The 20,879-nt window shown below is 41.1% G+C and overlaps 1 pseudogene; it reads right to left on the reverse strand.

Moving 5' to 3' along the window:
- Positions 1-17,785: 17,785 nt before the first annotated feature.
- On the reverse strand, positions 17,786-19,476 carry LOC128576905 (serine/threonine-protein phosphatase 2A 56 kDa regulatory subunit beta isoform-like; annotated as a pseudogene).
- Between the last annotated feature and the right edge of the window lie 1,403 nt (positions 19,477-20,879).

Below are 20,879 nucleotides of genomic sequence, written 5' to 3' on the forward strand. Positions count from 1 at the left end.
TTTTCCATTCTTGAGGCACTTCACTTAGGATAATGGTTTTCAGTTCCATTCAGAATTTTTTTTTTTTTAATGATTGATCTATGTGTCATAGAGCAACAATTATTTATTTTTAATTTCCATGACTTTGTGCAGACTTGAGTGTTTTTCTTGCAATTGGTTTCAATTTTTAATCCACTATAGTCTGAGAAGATACATGGTATTACTATTATTATTTTTTTGATATTTTGAGATATTTTCTGTGACACAACTTATAATCTTTGTCAAAAAATATCACATATGCTGATGAGAAAAATACATAAGTAGTGGTTTGGGGGTAGATGTTCCATAACTATCTGTTAGGTCTATTTGATTTATAATCCTATAAGTCCAGTATTTTGTTTCTCACTTTCTGTTTGTTTTTTTCTTTGTTTCAGAATGTTAGAAGATGCATGTATTTCATTTATACACTTTATTTTGCAAAAATTGGGTCAAGATTATAAGGGTGCATAGACAATGTGCATCATATGCAATGGGTGTGAATTTACCAATGTGCATCATATGCAATGGGTGTGAATTTACCCACCCCCTTTTTCCCCCTTCTCCCAGCTTGATTTTCATTGAGATTTACTTCCATATATGCACTTAAGAGATTCCTGTATCAAATGATAGGTCTATTTTAAGTTCTTTGAGGTATCTCTATATAATTTTCCATAGAGGCTGTACTAGTTTGCAGTCCCACAGTGTATAAGAATTTTTCTCTCTGCATCCACGCCAGCGTCTGTTTTGGGGGAGTTTTTTTATCTGAGCCATTAATGTTGGTGTTAGATGATATCTCACTGTGCTTTGGGTTTGTATTTTCCTAATTATTACACAAAGTATTTTTTCTTGGATTTGTTGGGCATTAGTGTATTTTCATTTGACAAGTTTCTGTTTATGTATTTTTCTCACTTTTTCATGGGGGTGGTTTGGTTGTTTCTTGCTGATTTGTTTCAGTTCAATTCCATTTACAAGTCTGTTATTAGATAAATAACATGAAATATATTTTCACATTCTCTGGGTTGTCTATTTCCTGTTTGGATTGTGTCCTTGACTATGCAGAAGCTTTTTAAATTGGTCAAGACCTATTTTGTTTTTGATTATAATTTTATTGTTCATATCTTTTATACATTTGATGTTTTTATTTTTTACCTGTTTTATCACCTATTGACAAATATGTCAAAAACTTTCACTGTGATGGTAGATGTATCTATTTCTCATTTTAGCCCTGTGAATTTTTGCTTTGTATATTTATTTATTTATTTATTTTATTAAGTCATATACACATAGACCATGAATACATTTATGCATATGTGGGGTACAATGTGTTGATTTTTTTATACAATTTGACGTGCTTACATCAAACTAATTAATATAGCTTTCATCTCATTTACTTGATTATTGTGTTAAGACATTTATGTTCTATACTTGATAGATTTGACTTGTACCCTTGCAATATGCTCCATAGGTATGGTCCCACCATTTATCCTCCCTCTATCAAACCTGCACCTCCACTCCCTTCCCACTCCATCTCTCTCCTTCATCCTGGGCTATAGTTGTGTTCTATCTTTCATAAGAAAGTGTGAGTAAATATAAGTTGGTTTCATAAAAGTACTGAGTACATTGGATACTGTTTCCTCCATTCTTGAGATACTTTACTCAGGAGAATATGTTCCAGGTTCCTCCATGTAAACATAAAAGAGGTAAAGTCTCCATCTTTTTTTAAGGCTGCATAGTATTCCATGGTATACATATACCACAATTTATTAATCCATAAATGGGTCTATGGGCATTTGGGCTTCTTCCATGACTTGGCTGTTACTAATTGAGCTGCAATGAATAATCTGGTGCAAATATCTTTTTTGCAAAATGATTTTTGGTCTTTTGAATATACTAATAGTAGAGGAATTGCAGCATCCAATGACAGGTCAATTTTTTGATCCCTGAGTATTCTCCAAACTTCTTTCCAAAAGGAACATATTAGTTTGCATTCCCACAAGCAGTGGAGAAATGTTCCCTTTTCTCCACATCCACACCAACATCTGTAGTTTTGGGATTTTGTGATGTGGGCTACTTTTACTGGAGTTAGATGTATCTCAGAGTAGTTTTGATTTGCATTTCTCTAATGATCAAAGATGACGAGCATTTTTTCATGTATCTGTAGACCATGAGCCTGTCTTCTTCAGAGAAGCTTCTGTTCAGATCTCTTACCCATAGTGAAATGTGATCACTTGTTCTTTTCTTATTAATCAATTTAAGTTCACTGTGGTTTCTGGTTATCAGACCTTTGTCAGAAATGTAACCTGCAAATATCCTCTCCCATTCTGAGGGCAGTCTACTCGCTTTACTTACTGTGTTCTTGGCAGTGCAGAAGCTTTTTAGTTTGACCAGATCCCAGTAATGTATTTTTGTATTCCTTCAATTGCCCTGGGGGTCCTCCTCATAAAGTTTTCTCCCAGGCCAATTTCTTCAAGTGTTTCCCCTGCAGTCTTTCCAAGAATCTTTATGGTTTCATGTCTTAGGTTTAAGTCTTCTATCCAGTGAGAGTCAAATTTTGTTAGAGGTGAAATGTGTGGGTCCACCTTCTGTCTTCTACAAGCCACCAGCCAATTCATCAAGCACCATTTGTTAAAAAGTATTATTTTTTCAAGGTCTTTAAAGTATGACAGTGGTGCTTTAATAGGGATTGCTTTAAAATTGTATATTGCTTTGGGTAGTATGGACATTTTAACAATGTTGATTATTCTCAACCATGAGCATGGGATGTTTTTCAATTTTTTGACATCTTCAACTATTTCTTTTCTGAGAGTTTCATAGCTCTCTTTATAGAGATCTTTCACATCCTTTGTTAGTTAAACTCCTAGATATTTCATTTTCTTTGGCACTACTGTAAAGGGAATAGAGCCCATGACTGTTTTTTCAGCTTGACTATTGTTGGCATATATGAATGCTACTTATTGGTGAATATTGATTTTGTAGCCTGAGGCACTGCTGTATTCTTTGATCACTTCTAAGAGTTTCGTGGTTGCGTCCCGGCGGTTTTCCAGGTATACAATCATATCATCTGTGAAAAGTGAATGTTTGATGTCCTTTGACACTATATGGATACCCTTGATTGCTTTCTCTTGCCTAATTGCAATGGCTAAGACTTCCATTACAATGTTAAAAATCAGTTGAGATAGTGGGCAACCTTGCCTGGTTCCTAATCTGAGTGGAAATGTTTTCAATTTTACTCCATTCAATATAATATTGGCTGTAGGTGTGCTGTAGATCGCCTTTATCAGTTTAAGAAATGTCCCTTCTATACCTATTTTCTTAAGTGTTCTGATCATAAAAGGATGCTGGATATCATCAAAATCTTTTTTCGCTTCAACTGAGAGAATCATATGGTCTTTGTTTTTTAATTTGTTTATGTGATGAATTATATTTATAGATTTACAGATATTGAAACAGCCTTGAGACTGTGGGATAAAACCCACTTGGTCGTGTTGTATAATTTGTTTGATGTGTTGCTGGATTCTTTCTGCTAGGATCTTATTGAATATTTTTTCATCAGTATTCATTAGAGATATGGAGCTATAATTTTATTTTCTTGTTGGGTCTTTTCCTAGTTTTGGGACCAGGGTAATGTTTTCTTCATAGAATGTGTTGGGAAGTATTTCTTCTTTTTTTTATGTTTTGGTAAAGCTTAATTAATATGGGACTATTTCCTCTTTAAAGGTTTGGTAGAATTCTGATGTGAAGCCATCTGGTCCCGGGCCCTTTTCTATTTATTTATTTTCATTGTTACTATGATTATTTGGGGGGTCTTCTTAATGAATTCTTAGCTAGGCTAATATCTGTAAGAGTTTTTTCTATTATTTTATTCTAGTATTCTTATAGTTTCCTTCCTTACATTTAAGTCTTTTATTCTTCATGCATTAATTTTTTGTGAGTGGTGATAGGGGAGGATTCAGTTTCAGTCTTTTACATGTGGTTCTCCAGTTTTCCCCACAACATTTATTGAACAGTGATTCTCTTCATTGTTTGTCTTTATATGTTTTGTCAAAAATTAGGTGAGAATATAAGGATGATTTTATATCTGGGGTCTCTGTTCTGATATGGTCTAGTTCTCCATTTTTGTGAAGTATTATGACTTACTTACCATATCTTGATATCTGATAAAGTGATGCATCCCACTTTAAGTTTACTCAGCAAAATTAAGAAAGATGGCTCATTTACAAAAATTACAAATGCAATATATGACAAAAATACATCCAACATCATATCTAATAGGGAAAAGTTGAGAGGATTCTTGTTCAGAACTGGAACCCAACAAGGTGCCCCTCTATCATTACTTTTGTTTAACACAGTGCTGGATGTACTCACCTGTGGTGACAGGCTAGAAAAATGATAAAGAGAAAAAAACAGTGAAACATTCATGAGGAGTACAAATGGCAAGAGTCCAACTCCTTATCTTGGAAGCTGAAGACAGCCACAAGAATAAAATGCTTAACTGGTTTTGAACAAGCCAAAAGATTAGATTAGAAAGCATCCATTTAGGGGTCGCGCCTGTGGCTCAAGGAGTAGGGTGCTGGTCCCATATGCCGGAGGTGGTGGGTTCAAACCCAGCCCCAGCCAAAAAAAAAAAAAAAGAAAGCATCCATTTAGGTTGGTTGAGACAGATTAGCAATATAGATTGAAAGGTAATTAGCATCTACCCTTTTACAATATATGTGCCTTTTTGAGAATTAATTCTAACCCTGACCCTTTTAAACTCCCCAATATATTATTCCCCTTAGGTGTGACATAAGACCACCCATACTTCACATGTGGGGACATGGTTTCCTTATAATCATGGTAAATAAGCTAATGCTAGTGTGTTGAAACACAGTAAAAGATCTGGTGATATTTCAGATGGGGTAGCATTCTCCAGATGTGTCTTTATGCTGATGAGAGTGTTTGCCTCTCTGAGCCTCATTGGTTGTTGCCCCAGCAATAGCTGAGTGTGAGAATCTTGATTTTTCATGCTGACCTCCTCTGTTTTGGCCAGGTTCCAAGGAAGTAAAAAGGAGAAAACAGGAAGAGGTGAGACCCCTTAGAGGTCTTCTGGATATCCGGGTCAGACGACCTGCAGAAGAGGGAAAAAGGCACTGATCTCCCAAATCCCAAGTGGAAGGAAGAAGGATCTCTAATTGTCCCAGTAAAGGAAAACTGGTATTGTCAGGAAAACCCCAAAAACCTGCAGTGGCAGCAAAGTTAGGGTAAAAGCTTGAGAGATTTCTTTGTTTCTCCTCTTTTTTCTTTTTTCCTGGACCTCATATGGCATGAGGTGATCTACCTCAGATCCTGTTCTGGGATCCAAGTTGAGGGCTTATACTGACCCTCCAATCACCAAGAAGCAGCAGTCTTCCTTTCATTTTCCATGGAAAGAAGGCTGAAGATTTTCACTCCTTCTGGAACTCATACAGCATAATGTGATTCATCCTAATTCTGATTCTGAGTTCCACTGGGGGTGAGGTCCAAGTAGGGGGATCATGATGACCCACCAGAAGCCATGTGGTCAAGAGTCTTTCTTTCATTTTCCTCAGCAGGAAGGCTGAAGGACCACTTGCAGCCTTGAGAGCAGGGCTCCCTGAAATCTGCAGCTTACAAATGCCTCCGCCTCTTAAATGCTTGTTTATGTGCTCCTCTGCCTTTGGTAAATAGACTATACTGTTATTGGGAGAGCAATTAGCCATCTTTTTGTCTTAATTTTCACATGTAAATATTTTCTTTCTCCAAATTTTAAGTTTTTACAAATATTATTGACAGAATTACAGTGGTACCCTTCTCCCTCATTTCATTTTATTTGGGATCTCTACCTTTTGATATAGGAACTATATTTGCAAAGTTTTCCCCCATCAAAGGCTATTTTAATATATTTTATTTTCTTAAAATATTTGTCCCATTTTTGTTCCTTAGCCATCAACTTCGTTGGCCATCATATTACCAACAAGAAAAAATACCATAAACTCCAGTTGCAGTGACTATTCCACACAGCTGGATGTAAAGTTATAGGTAGTCAATTAACAGATTTATTAGAGGCAGTTCAGTGTAAGTGCCCATGGTACCCCAAGGAAGGAAGTTTAACTATAGAAGACTTAGAGAGAAGTGGACATTGGCTACCAAAATCTCTCTGGCTAGTCTCAATTAAAAATTTGGCTATTCAGATTCAATGCCATTTGATGCTCCACCATACTCAAGGTAGTATGCCCCCATCTAAGTCTTTCCAAGTCAAATCAAAATCAGACCCTCCAAAATATTACTCCCTGGAGGAAAAGAATTTCTTTATTTTCAACCATGTAGGGAATACCCTATCAACTCCCCCTCCTCTGTTGGAATTAAATGAGCCCTCCCCTTCACAATTAATAAGTATTATAGAAAAATGTTTAAGAGAAGGGGCTGAATTAGCCCTGGTATATCACAGGTGTTCTTATATACCACTTTGTATATCACAGGTGTCCTTATATACTGTGATAATCACATTGCCTACCATAAAAAAACTGCCATTTTCAATTTTTAATGAATTAAGATCTATTGTAAAAGAGAATGGTATTCAAAGTGCTTTTACCAAAAGTGTGTCTGATTCTATTGCTCGAAGCTATGAAATGACCCCCTGCTATTACATATCACTGGTTTGATTCTTACTCAATTTAGTGTTTGGTTTCAGCAATTTAAAGATTTATGCCACCATTTGCCAACAATAATTCTAGAATAGGAACCAAAATAAGATTTGAAATGCTCATAGGTGCAGGAGCATATACTATCCACCAAGAACAAACACAATATAACAAACAAGCCTGAACTCAGAGCTCATCCATGGCCTTCTGTGTGTAGGCTAAGATCCCAGAGGGCCAGATGCCGACTGGCATATTTTCTGCCATCTCCAGGATGCCACAGAATCTTATTTAGACTTTGTCAACCATTTACAAAGTGCAGTAAGCCTCCAAGTTGACAGTCCTCAGGATGATGATATTTACTCCTCCAACTGGCTTATGAGAATGCTAATTCTGATTGCCAGAAAGCTTTGGTTCTATAAGAGGTAATTATCTAGACATAACCCTTCTGACATGATTAAGGGTTCCCAGAATGTCAGCAAGAAGCACATAAAACACACATTTCAGCAGAAGATCTTCAACCCCCCCACGTCATAAATGCAGAAAGAAAGGACATTTTCAAAAAGCATGCCCCCTCTATAATAACAATAATAGAAATCCTAAGTGTGTTGCCCAAAGAAAAATATCCCAAATGTTGTAAATGGTTTCATTTGGCCAATCAATGCCATTCTAAATTTGATTCTCAGGGTAATCACTGAAATAGGAAATGGGACATGGGCTCCCATGCCCCTCAAATCAACTGGAGCCTGTCTGTGAACAATGTCCCAGAGAACTCCCCACAGTAATAACTGCACTAAACTAAGAAGGTTTAATAAATCCCTACCTACCCAATGAAGACAAAATTAAACCAATTAGAATAATATTTACTCATGAAACAATAACAAAAAGTGAGGAATTGAAGGAAAAACTATTAAGTCTATACTGAACTGATATTTTTATTAACACTATGTGCAACTGAATGTCTGATGAATGCCCTACATGGTTAGAATTTCTCTATCTTCTTTGACTAAAGGAAGACAAACATTTAGATCAGGCAGTAGAATTCAGAGAATTATCTACTCATCTCCATGGACACCTACCTCTTGATTCTTTAGAGGTCATAGAGGTACAAGAATTCATTGGGAACATAAGTTTCAATCAATCCCTGCTATAGTTGGGCCTGACAATGATAGTCATGTTAAAATTACTGTTTTCACTCACATCCCTCAAACTCTTTGTAAGGATGAGCCTATTGCAAACATAATATTTATGTCCTGTGTTTCTGAAGTATGTCTTTCTTTCTCTCTTGACATTACCCAAGCAAATTTTAGTTAATTTGTTTTGAACACAAAATGAGGTAGAGGCAAACCTTTTGTGACTATGACAATTAACCACAAACCTATCACAGTCCTTATGAATATCAGAGCTGATACTACTATGATAGCAGCAAAATATTGGTCTAACAATTAGAAAACGGCCATCTCCTTCACTGCCATCTCAGGAAGGAACAGACAACTCCCAAACAAAGTAAATATTTTCTCTGGTGTATGAGGTGTATGAGTCCAGATAATCAACAAGCAAATGTTTGTCATTTTTTCTTAGATTTGTTCTTCCCTTTATGGGGGCATGATTTACTGTCATAATGGAATGTCCAGATGAATGTAGGGCAGCCTTTTCATTAGTGGCCATTGAAACTGAACTGCGTATGCTTTAGTGGAAACTTGGTCCCCTAGTTGCATGGATCCCTGGCCACTGGAGGGGGAAATTTTTAAAAACACTCAACCCAGTTATAACCTAAGAATAGGGAGAAGGGGGAAAGGGAGGGGAGGGAGGGGTGAGGTAGGTGGAGGGAGAGGGATTAATGAGATTATACCTGCCGTGCATCTTACAAGGGTATATGTGAATCCTAGTAAATGTGGAATGTAAAGGTCTTAGGAAATTAACTAAGAAAATGCCACAAAAGCTATGTTAACTAGTGTGATGAAAATGTGTCAAACGGTCTATGAACCAAGTGTATGGTGCCCCATGATCATATTAATGTATACAGCTATGATTTAATAAAAAAAAAAAACACTCAACAATTAGTGCAGCAACACCTGCAAGCCAATCATATAGAACCTTCAGTAAGTGCTTGTAGCACACTTATGTTTTTGTTTTCCTAAAAAAAAATCTGGAAAATGGAGGCTATTTCCTGACCTTAGATTGGTTAATGTTTGCATTATTCCAATGGAGGCTGCACAGCCAGGAATCCCTAACCCTCGTTTAACTCCTCAAGGATATAGTTTGACAGTGATTGATTTGAAAGACAGTTTTTTTTTTTCAATATCCCTTTGTACCTGTCAGATAGAGAAAGATTTGTTTTTTTTTTTTTCCTTTCATACTATTAATTGTAGTGCCCCCATGGAATGTTATCAATGGAATGTTTTGTCCCAAGGAGTTGTTAATAGCCATATGTTTTCAAGGTATACATGACAAAGGCTTTAATTCCAGCCTGTGTTAAAGTCCCTTTAGGTTTAATATACCATTGTATAGATGATATTTTAATAGTCATCAAAGGCAAACTATCCTTTCTCAAATATTGCATTTCCTAGTTGAATCTCTGGCCCAGGCTGCCAGTAACCTGCCTGGCAAAGGTATTTAGGGATACTGGGAATATACAGAGTGAGATGTGAAAGAAAGACACAAAACAGTGGGATCAGAAGGGCTGTCCTCAATAGGATGCAGCAATCTCAGCTTTACTGCACAGCTTTTATATATAGTAGCTTGAAGGCATGATCTTCTCATGGTTGCAAAACTTGATTAAAAAACAGCCTAAAGGAGTAGGACGCTGTCCCCATATACTGGAGGTGGTGGGTTCAAAGCCAGCCCCTGCCAAAAACTGCAAAAAACAAAACAAAACAAAACAAAACAAAAACAGCCTAGGGGCAAACAGCATCCTTAGCAGTCTGTTCTGAGCAAAGGGCATGGCTCCAATCTAATTCAGTTCAGGAACCAAGCACAACAGGAAAATTTCTGAGGCCAGATTTGCACTTGGTCCTTGATTTAGTACATTTCCTCAGACTAGGTGGCTTTGCCTCCCAGATGATCAGCTCTGAATAGCTCCTCCTTTTCTTTCTAAGTGCATGCAGTGAAGATTAAACTTTAATCCTTGGACTGCTGGGAAGGATTGCTGGAGGGCTTCCAGAAATACACACAAGATCAAAACCATTGTCCCCAATCCAATAAGGGTATATATCACATGAGTGAAAGATGTTGATGGTATAAATTTAGTAAAGAACTGCTTTATGGCTGTGGCCACCTCTTGTGGTGACAATGTCTGTAAATGTGCATGTTGAATGGACTGGATATGCTAATGCAAGGTGGCAATATCTACTGAAAAATTATTAGAAGCCCAAATGCCCTTCAAGTGACTCTGGACATGATCCCAACTCCACTCTGTGGCATTATATTTATAGTAACACAGAACCACTCAACTCTGTGTGACAGCGTAGAGGAAGACAGGACTTAAGGGCTTCAAATTGTTGCCCTAGAAGCAGGACCACCTCCTCAAGAGCATTAAGTTTTTCATCAATTTTACAATTGATCTTTTCCTGAATGCCCAAAGCAGTTGAGACATTTTTAGAGAGAACATTTACATAATCAGCAGTCTGTATGGATTGAGTAAGGGCTACACCAGCAGTAATGGCTGTGGCAACAGTAGTTATGAGGGCAATAATTCCAGCAATTAACATGCCCCGGAAATGCTTGGGGCACTTAAGCTGCTCTAGTAATAGCTGCAAAACTTGGTGCCCAGGATTGGCATACCAAGTGCCATTCACATGTACTGGAATCATAACAAAAGGGGGATACTGAAACTAAACAATATCTTGGTACTGCTGGGTGCTAGAAAGACAAGTCATTAGGTTACAATTAGTGCAAGTCACAACATACTCATACTCTGTAATCACAGAGCCTTCATCTGGAAAAATATGAGTCTTCATTGCAATGTTTTAAGGACCTATTACAAAAACATAAGGGTGTTTTACACATGCCTTGAGATACTGGGTTTGCTTATTAGCCTTTTCCTCCACAGTAGGATGTGTAAAAGTCATTGGGCCAGTGGCAGCAGCAGCTCACCAAAGACCAGTTTGCAACTGACCTCAAAGGGTAGAAAAAATTTTCATAGTCCAGTCCCCAGTGGCCCCTCCTGATTGGAGGAGCTGCTCCACCACTGAGAGCAACAAAGAAGGGGACCTGGCTTTATTCATAACAGCCAAAAAGGGACGGGACCAGTCCTACACAAAAAGAAGGTGCCAAAAATCTTGTGGATAGCTCTGGGGGTATAAGAACAAGATCTCCACAGGAGGAAGTCATCCAAAGAGTGTTCATGCCCTAGTAATTGGCAGGGAGGCAAAGACGCTTGGGGGAGACATCCCATGCTGTGATGGCTTGCATCCTTGATGATCCTCTCCAGAAGCCAGCAGGGTGCATCCACGCTCTCTGGAAAGACACAAACATTCCCTCATCCCCAAATGAGCACCAGACTGGGGCCAAACCACTATTCTGTGAGGGAGTCCTTCCACTTAACCAAGGGGAAAGAGCCAGGACAGGGATGCCAACAGCAATCCACAGGTGACTAGCCTTCTTGATCTAATGAAAGAAAATTAAGGACAAAAAGTGCATGAGAGATAGTTCTGAGGTGTGAGGATCCAACTCCCCTTTTTAATTTTTTTCCAATTGGAGCTTTAAGCAGGCATGAGCCCATTTCACAATTCCTTGGCCCTGAGGATTGTAAGGAATACCAAAAGAATGGTAGACAGAAAACTGTGCCATAAAAGAAGCAAGGGCCTTTGACATGTAGGCAGGGGCGTTGTCTGTTTTGATAACTTTGGGAACTGCAAGAACAGAAAAACAATGCAAAAGATGTGCTTTAACATCCTTGATAGCTTCTCTGGAATGGGCGGAAGCCATGGAAACCCTGAATAGGTATCTATACAAGCATGCACACAAGCAAGTTTACCAAAAGAAGAAAAATGGATGACATCCATTTGCCACAACTGCCCAGGCAAGAGGCCCTGAGGATTAACTCCATAATGAGGTAGTGGAACATGAGGTAAGAAATAAGAACATTGCTTCACAATCTGTCAGGCTGATTCTTGCAAAATACCAAACTGCAGATGCAGGGTATGTGTATTTTGATGGTGAATGGCGTGAGAGTCCTGGGTCTTATCAGTCATAGACAACATAACCAAGCCCACAAAACAAAGATAATCAGCAATGGTATATTGCCTCCAGCTAAAGACCCAAGCAATGCGCTATGACCACGAAGGTGACCAACATAATAGGGGGAAGACTGGGCAAGTAAAGTCTGCTGAAAATGTAACAAGAGTGTTTGGAGAGCTAAGTGTACTGAGGGGCCATTTGTGGCTTCCTCCAAAATCTGCAAACAGCAAAAAACTCATTCACTAAAATGGGAAGACTTTGGAAAAGTCAAATGAGCAGCAGCTAGCTCAACTCTTTGGGCATAAGAGAAGGAAGTGCAACAGATAAAAGTTTGACCATGTAAAACTAAATCAGCATAGCCAGAAGAGGAACCATCACTAAATGCAAGGTCTGCATGAGGAAGTGGGACATCAGAACAAAGGCAAGGAAAAATTAAAAGTTGCTGGCACAAAAAATGAAAGTAGATTGGATCCAGGGTAATGATAAGTAATCTGGCCCACAAAACTGGCAAAGGCAAGCTGCCAAGCAGTATTAAACTGCACAATTGATTCACTTGTGCTGCAGTAAAGGTGACTATAATAAAATGAGGATCAATCCTGCACAATTAACATGCATGGGTGTGGGTGGCATTGATGAGTTGAGCAGCTAAATCAGGATAAGGGGACAGTGTGCAGTGCTGAGAAGATAGCAAATGCAGCCATTTGATAGAGGTGACCTGCCAAAAAAACAGGTAGGAAATGAAGAAGTATCCAAAACTATAATGGTTAGAGGAGAAGCATAATCTATTCAAGCAACCTAAGCCTGGTTTTAAGCCTGGTCCACTAGAGTTAAAGCAGCAATGCACTGAAGGAGTGAAAGAGCAGGGAGAAATGGGGGAAGAGTCTCCCTATAAAATGTCAAAAAGAGGAAGTAACTCATGAGTTGTGATATGAAGCTATGTGAACAGCCAACTAATAACACATAAGAGTTTTTTAAAATCATTCAGTCTGCAGATGGGAGGTATCCAACACAATGTGTTGAGGGTGCATGGAACTTGTAAAACTTTCATGCCCAAGTAATCCAAGGGATAAGTCTGTTGAATTTTTTCAGGGGCTACAACCAAATTATGCTGAGTGAAATGATGAGTTAAATGACTCAGCATTTTATCTAAAACATCTCAGGAAGGATGAGAAAAAAGAATGTCTTCCATGTAATGAATACAGTAAACCAGTGAATACTGCTGTCAGAAGAGGGGAGAGAATTTGAGCTACAAATTTTTGGCAGAGAGTGGGACTGTCAGCTATTCTCTGAGGCAGAACACACCATTGAAAATGATGCATAGGCTGTTCAAAAGTAATAAATGGGAGACTAAATGCAAAATGCCAGCAATCCCGGGGCACAAGAGAAATAGTGAAAAAACAATCCTTAAGATCAATAACAAGCAAGCCATGAATTAGGGACAGCAACAGAGGATGGTAATCCAGGCTGAAAAACTCCCATAACCTCCATAGTAGCATTAATTGCACAGAGGTCCTGTAACAACTGGCATTTTCCTGATTTTTTCTTAATAACAAAAAGGGAGTATTCCAAGGGCTATTAGAGGGCCCAATATGACCAAGGTCCAGTTGTTCTTGTACCAATGTCTCAGCTGCCTGAAGTTTTTCTTGAGTCAAATGCCACTGATCTACCCAGACTGGGTCAGATATTTTCCATGCAATAGGATCTGCAGTCAGGTGAGCAGCTTCATCAGTGGCCTGAAGGAAAAGGCCTGTAAGGGCCATTGCAGCTACAGAGGTTGGGTTATACCCTGTGCATGTTTATCCTACCCTGATAGGGTATTAAAGCCTTGTTTAAGCATCAGACTAGATATACAGTTTCATTTGGGCTGATGAGAAGTGCTCCCAATTATTTGAGAACATCCCTTCCCCATAAATTGCATGGAAGATGTTCCAGCACACAAAGTTGGGAAGTACCAGAATTACCTTCAGGGTCAGTCCAAGTAAGGAGGGAAGAGCTTTAGAGGGGATTTTGACTAATACCTATTCCTTGCAACTGAGCCATGGATGGAGTCAGAGGCCAGGGTGAAGGCCAATGCTGTTTTGACATGACCAGTGATACCTGGGAATGAACAGCCTTGAATAGTAAGCCTGAGTTTGGGGTGTTCCTGAGAAATAGCTAAGACCCAATAGGCATCATTGAATCCCCTGGTCTTCTATTCTGACCCTTTTGGGACCTGTCTGCATTTTTGGAAGGGTACAAGGATAATCTTAGCAATGTGTTTTCCAGGAATGACAGACACAATATCACGAGGGGCTGCTGGCATAACTTTGATTTCTCCCTCATAGTCAGAGTCAGTATCTCCAAGAACAACTTGGAGCCCCAGCATGGCAGAAAAATGCCTGTGGAAATTCTCTGAGTTCCTAGCTCTGGGGTTAATACGTAGTGGGAGGTAGAACTGAGGTCCAGTCCTTCAGAGCTGGGAGTTGCTCAAGAAAAGGATTCAATGCCTTTCCGGGGAGTGGAGACAATTGAGACAGGACTGTCTCCCCTGGGTTGTGGGTAACTTCTCCAATTGTTTGTCAGGCCATGGGGGATGCCTGGACCCAGTTTCCTGAAGTTGGCTTAAGAGGCCTGCCCTGAGGATCAGTTTTTGACTTGCATTCATAAGCCCAATGAAAGCCATGCTGGCATTTAGTATAGTCACATGTGACCCAAAGAGGTGGGTCACATGTGCACAAGTGTTGAAGGTCCCTGAGTGCATTGCGGACACTGCTTACTAAAATGATCAGGCTTTCCACAATTGGAACAATTGTCATTTCTTTGGGGCCCAGAGACATGAGGGGGGTTACCCATTGGTTATTTCCTTGCATCTGCTGATACACCACTCCAATGGGTACACCTTTCATCCAATCTTTGAATTCAGCCCCCTGAGTATAAGAAGATTCAACCTCTGCACAGATGTGAATATAATCTTCCAAGGAACCTCATTTTTTGTAAGGGTATATCACAGCTTGATAGGCAGAATTAGCATTCTCAATGCTAATTGGCGAACAATCAAAGTCCCAGCCTCGGGGTCAGCAATAACACAACCACACCTTGCAACAACATCTTGGCAACAAAATCTTGGTAATTCTTATCAGGGGCCTGGCAAATCTTAATCAGTTCCTCTGTTCAGAGCTGTGAGGGTAGCTGCCTCCAGGTGGCTAATGCCATCGTAGCAACCTGATTATATACAAAGTGGGGCCAATTGACTTGAGCTATAGTATCAGAATAATTTCTCATACATGTAAGCATATCATAGGAACCTCCATTATTAACCTGATGATTATGCCGAGCCATTTCATCAGGTTTATTCATATATTCTGCCTTTCACAAGAGGTAATCCCCTCTGGAGAGGCATGCTTTAGCAATACTCTTCCAATCATTAGGGGACAAGGCATCATCCCCTAAAGCAGGCATCCTCAAACTTTTTAAACAGGGGCCAATTCACTGTCCCTCATACCGTTGGAGGGCTGGACTATAGTTTAAAAACGAAAACTATGAACAAATTCCTATGCACACTGCGCATATCTTATTTTGAAGTAAAAAACAATATGTGAACAAATACAATTCACACCTCCGCATGTGGCCCGGGCCGTAGTTTGAGGACCCCTGCCCTAAAGAATCTATCATAGCCATAGTAAAAGGAGCAGTGGCTCCATATTGAGACATATCTGCCTTTATATCCTTCAAAGTTTTAAAGGGAATGGGTTCATAGTACTGCTGATTAGAAATTGGATCTATGCAAATAGGGAAAGCATGAAAGCTAGACATATCCTCCCCCCACTTCATAGGCCAAATGCAAAGCTTGTTGCAATGGAGTAGCAGACGGGGTACACAGTGGCTGCAAAAGACGTGTGACGAGATGGAACTGGAGCAGGGAGAGCAGGAGCTGCAGGAGCTGGGGAGCAGACAGAACAACAGGAGCTAAAGGAGGGATCATAGAGCAATCTCCCTCCTTTTTCTTTAAGGTAGCCTGTAAGGCTGTGAAAGCTTTAATCAAGTCTTTAGTAGGCACTCCCTCAAAATCATCACTACAATTTTCATCCCTGGGAGGCTGCTCTTCTTCCTCATGATATCAAGCAGCTTTCTCCTCAAGCTGTTGCACTTCTTCTGGGGACAGAGAATCTTCTTTAGGGAGAAAATTGAGGGCATCCCAATCATCGAGAGCAGGCTCAGAGGGAGTGTGACAGAAGGGAATCATTCACTCAACCTCAGGTTTTGGGTCGAGGCAATTCTTCACCAAATTATAGTTGATGAAAGTTTCAATGGAGACCCCATCAGGCCCTTGAGCAGTATAACAAGCTTTCAAGCAGGACCCATCCTTATCCCATGTATCCGAATTGACAGTCCCCTCTTCAGGGAACCAAGGAAATACCTCCTCCACAAGCTGCAAAAAATGCTCCAATTAATGAGTCTGCAACCAGGCTCTGTGAGCTGTGAGCATACACTTTAACACTTGCACATACAAATCACTGTCCTTTGACCCAGACTGTCCCATGCTTTACTCCTGATGAACAATGCACCCCCTTAGTATACCTAAATTTACAGAAGTATATGACCTACTTTATATTAGGGACTCACCTATAAGTCAGCCGCAACACAGCAAAACAACTTTATCGGGCTGTCTCGTGTGGTCAGTATTCCTAATATCCCTGTTTGGGGCACCACCTGCTAGAAATCTGCCTGGCAAACGTTATTATGGACCCTGGGAGTAGACGGCACGGGTTGTGTCAAAGAAAGACACCAAACCGCAGGATCAGGAGGGCTGTCAATAGGACGCAGCAATCTCAGTTTTATTGCACAGCTTTTATATACAGTAGCTTGAAGGCATGATCTCTTCATGGTTGCATAACTTGCTTAAAAACAACCTAGGGTCAAACAGCATCCTCAGCAGTCTGTTGTGATCAAAGGGTATGGCTCTCATCTAATCTGGTTCAGGAACCAGCCGTAACAGGAAAACCGCTGAGGCCAGGTTTGCACTCGGTCCTTGACTCAAGTATATTTCCTCAAAATAAGTGGCCTTGCCTCCCAGAAGGTCAGCTCCAAACCCCAGGCAGGTCTTCAAATTACTCAAGAAAAAAATAAAGATTCAGAAACCTTAACAAAATCTTGCATGTATTTTGGGAACTCAAACCATTCAACCACAGCAAGTTACTCTTTCTTTATATTCCAGCCAAGATTCCAGTATTGACTGCACAGGCTCAGTATTGACATTTCCTCAGGCTCAAGATATTAATGGAGCCTTCCCAGAATGTCAACTGAAATATACTTCTCTCCCCATAGGAGTAAATCCCTGATGTTTACAGGCAAATGCCCTTTGGCAAATGAATTGCATACATTTCCCTTCTTTTGTTAAATTTAAATATATTCACATTTCTGGCATGATCCATACCAGTTGCTAAGCTGAAGAAACTACCAAACATGTACAGAAACTTTTGTGTCAGTAATAGCCACTTCAGCACTCCTTCACAAATTAGAACATATGATGGCCCTCCTTATACTTCAAACGTATTTTTCTTATTTGTTCTTTTTGTTTGTTTGTTTCTCTCTTTTATTAAGTCTACCCCCCATCCAGGGGAAGGGATATAGACCATTATTACTGTGACTCTTACCTCAGGACTCTGTGAATCTTTTGTCCGTCCACTCACCCCTGTCTGTGCCCAATAAATAAAAAGGGGACAAGGGAGGGGAGAGGAAGATGCTCCAGGCCCAGGACAGTATCTATCTGTTTTGAGAATGAGCTCAGCAAGACTAAATAGACCACAGACTATATGGTGGGGCTAAGGAAGAACCTCAAGCTGGCCTGAGGCAAGGGTAGGTGAAGAGCAGAGTGTCCTTTCCCTAGGCTTGGGGCAGGGGCTAAGAGCCTGCCTGCAGCCTGGAGCCCAGCTTTGCAAGGCAGGGAAAGATCCCTGATAGCAGCTTTCTGGTCAAGTTTGCCCAGATAAAGTCCTGACACAAAGACCTGAGAGTTCTGTTGCTAAGAGCACCATCTTCCTTCCTTGTCTCATCCCAGTGAAAGCTAGGATGGGCACAGAGTCCTCAGAATCTACTCTGGCAAGGCCTGCAGAAGGTGTGTGTCTCTCAGTGTCCCTGGGCAGGAGAAGGGATTGAGGAACTGGCCCCTCTGGGTTTAGCTTCTCACTTTCTAGGCTGCTTTCTAGCTCTGACCTCCCACTGGTGGCCACCTGGGGTGTAAACCACAGGATGGGGCCTCCCTAGCACCCCTGGGTTCCTGGTAGCTGCAACTCTTCCCAGCCTTGCCACAGAGTCTGGCCCTCCCAGGCCTTCTGCTGCTCCTGCTACTTTTCCAGCTTGTAGGAGGCTGTGAGTTCATCAAACAGCTTTCCATTCATCTCCATGAACATCTTAGCATATTGTAGATCAGAGATATGATGGTTTGATTCCAGTGCTCCTTGGAGACTTGATACGGGGTCCCAAACACAGCAGGTAGCACAGTGTGGCAGTTATCCTCAATGAGGCTCAGGATATATTCATTGTTTCAGAAATACAGAAACCGCTTGGCAACCTGGAAATAGGGCCTGAAAACATAGCAATCCACCTGCTTAAAGAGAGACTCCTTGACCTTCATGAACTGGGAAGTGCTTAATGACATCAGGAATCTCTTCCATCTCTCTGAGAAACTTCACCTCCTTCTGGGTGCAAATTTTTGGCCAGTATTTGAGCAGCCTCCAGATCACATGCTCTCCTAAAGTGGCATACTTCTCCAGGAACTCCACTACATAGTATGCCAGTTGGGCGTGAAAGACAGACAGCAGCTTGACAGAATGCAGGGGAATCAGATTGCAAACCAGAAACTGCTTGTGCTCGGTCTTCAAGGGCATCACAAAGCCATTGATGATGCTTCCTGTGATCTCCAGCAGCTCACCCATACCATTGAAGTGCTAAAATTCATAGATGAACCAGAGGAAGATAAGGTTGCACTGTTTGCTGGATATAGGCCCAGAGACCCAGGAACTTGGCATAGACCCATTGTAGAATAGTCTTGAAGTACTCACGCTTCCTAGGGTCCTCCCTATCAAATATCTCCAAAAACATCAGGACAAACTTTTGATCCACAAATCTCTTGGCCACAGAGAACTGGAAGTCTAGGCTCTCCCAGAAACGCAGAAAGAACTCATATACCAACTGCAGATGTGGCCATGAAGGTTCGAGATTGGGCTTGTTTTCTTCAGGGACAAATTCAGGGTTCTCACTGGGTGGCAGGATCTGGAAGATATTCACTGAGATCATTCGGATGATGTCTTCTGGGTAGACAGGCTCAATGAGGACACCCTGGGTTCTACTCACATACTCTACCAGGTCATTGAGTGCTGCCCAATTTACCTCCTTCCTCTTTAGGTCAGCCACACAGTCCAAGAAGTCAAACATACCCCACATTGGGCCAGCTCAGAGGCCAGGACTTCTTTGAGCAGGGGCAGTGGTGTGAGCTCTTGCTGGTTGCTCTGACAGCGGAATGGAGCAGATCTGTGAGAGTGCCAGGAACTTGTCCTGTGAAGGGACTGGTGGAAGAAGCCATCCACCTTTTCAGTTGGGGGGCACAGGCAACAGCCCTGGGGAGTAGGGGCTTGTGGGGGGTAGGAGGCAGTTTCATCTCCATAGCTGACAGGCAGCAGGTCAAGCTTTCACAGCCCCTGGGGTTCTCTCTCAGCCTGGAGGATGCTGGATGAGGCTGAGAGGACTAACTTAGGTTCATCAGGTTGGAGGGGGGGCCACAACCACAATCGTTAGCCCCCCACCAGGGCTTTTGGCAACTGCCTAGCCCTGGGGTGCAGGCTGGATAGAAAGGAAGATGGCTCAGGCCTACGTCCTTCTTGAGGGTCTAGGAGAGTCCAGATAGGGTTCTCACCCTGATTCTCAAAAATCTAGACTTTGGTCACTGACCCCCTGATGCTGCCCATGGGGCAGGGATGCAGTTCAGGGCTCTTTTGCACTTGTTCCACTCTGGGTTCTGGGACTGGGCAGTGGCACTCCTGGGTTCTCTCCCTGGCTCTGGAAGTGCTGGAGCATGCTCCCAGCTCAGTCCTGGGTTGAGGCCAGGAAAATGAGGAGCTCTATGCTAGCCTGGGAAGAGAGCAGACTTCTGCAGAAGTCCAGAAACTCCAACCCAGCTCCCAACCAGCCATGGCTCACTGCACACAGGTACCTGCCCACAAGCCACTCAGGATGACATCAAGTCACCTCCCTCATTTTTCTTTTTTTCAACAATGGCACATTAAACACACCACAGGTATTCCTCACAGTCCAACAAGCAAAGCCATTGTTGAAAGATTGGGCAAGGTGTCCTTAAACATCAACTAATAAAAGAGTGGAAGTATGGAGGATAGACTAAGTCCCCCAGAACAACTACAAAAGCTCTTTTTACAATTAAATTTTTATATTGTTGTAAGGACATTTTAACTGCTGCTGAAAGAAATTTCATTCACCCAAATGAAGACCCCAAGCCTAGCATTTAGGTATCCCTCAATGGCCAGGACTGGTCAAATGATTAGCATGGGGAAGAGGCTATGCTGCTGCTCTTTCTCCTACAGGCCCTTTGTAGATTCCAGCCTGCCTTGTGAAACCTTATCAAAAATTGACATCTGATACCAGAAGTGACCAAACCCACCATAAATCTGATCCAAGAGATGTACTCCATCACCTTGACACCCCCCAGGATATGATGATGACTCAGGAGAAACTCCTAGATGTATATCAATAGAGTATTTCAGTCCATAATTCAGAAGTGCAGCTGGCTACTCATTGAGTTCCAGTTATTACCTGGGGAATTGTAAAACATCTTTCAGACCAAGACAGAACTGCTGTAGAAAATACAGGAAAACCACCCACTACTGAGAATATATTCCTTGCCTTATTGGCAAGCATCATAGCCAATTCCATTTGTACTAATCAGGTATTATCTGTCTTGTATTTCTTTCTATTTGTTTTGCTCAGGTAAGTACTTCTCATTTATATTGTTCTTATGTACTTGAACCACCATTCTCCTACCCAATAATGTGGGAC

Source organism: Nycticebus coucang, chromosome X (assembly GCF_027406575.1).
Source record: "Nycticebus coucang isolate mNycCou1 chromosome X, mNycCou1.pri, whole genome shotgun sequence".
In the NCBI taxonomy this organism is placed as follows: Eukaryota; Metazoa; Chordata; class Mammalia; order Primates; family Lorisidae; genus Nycticebus; species Nycticebus coucang.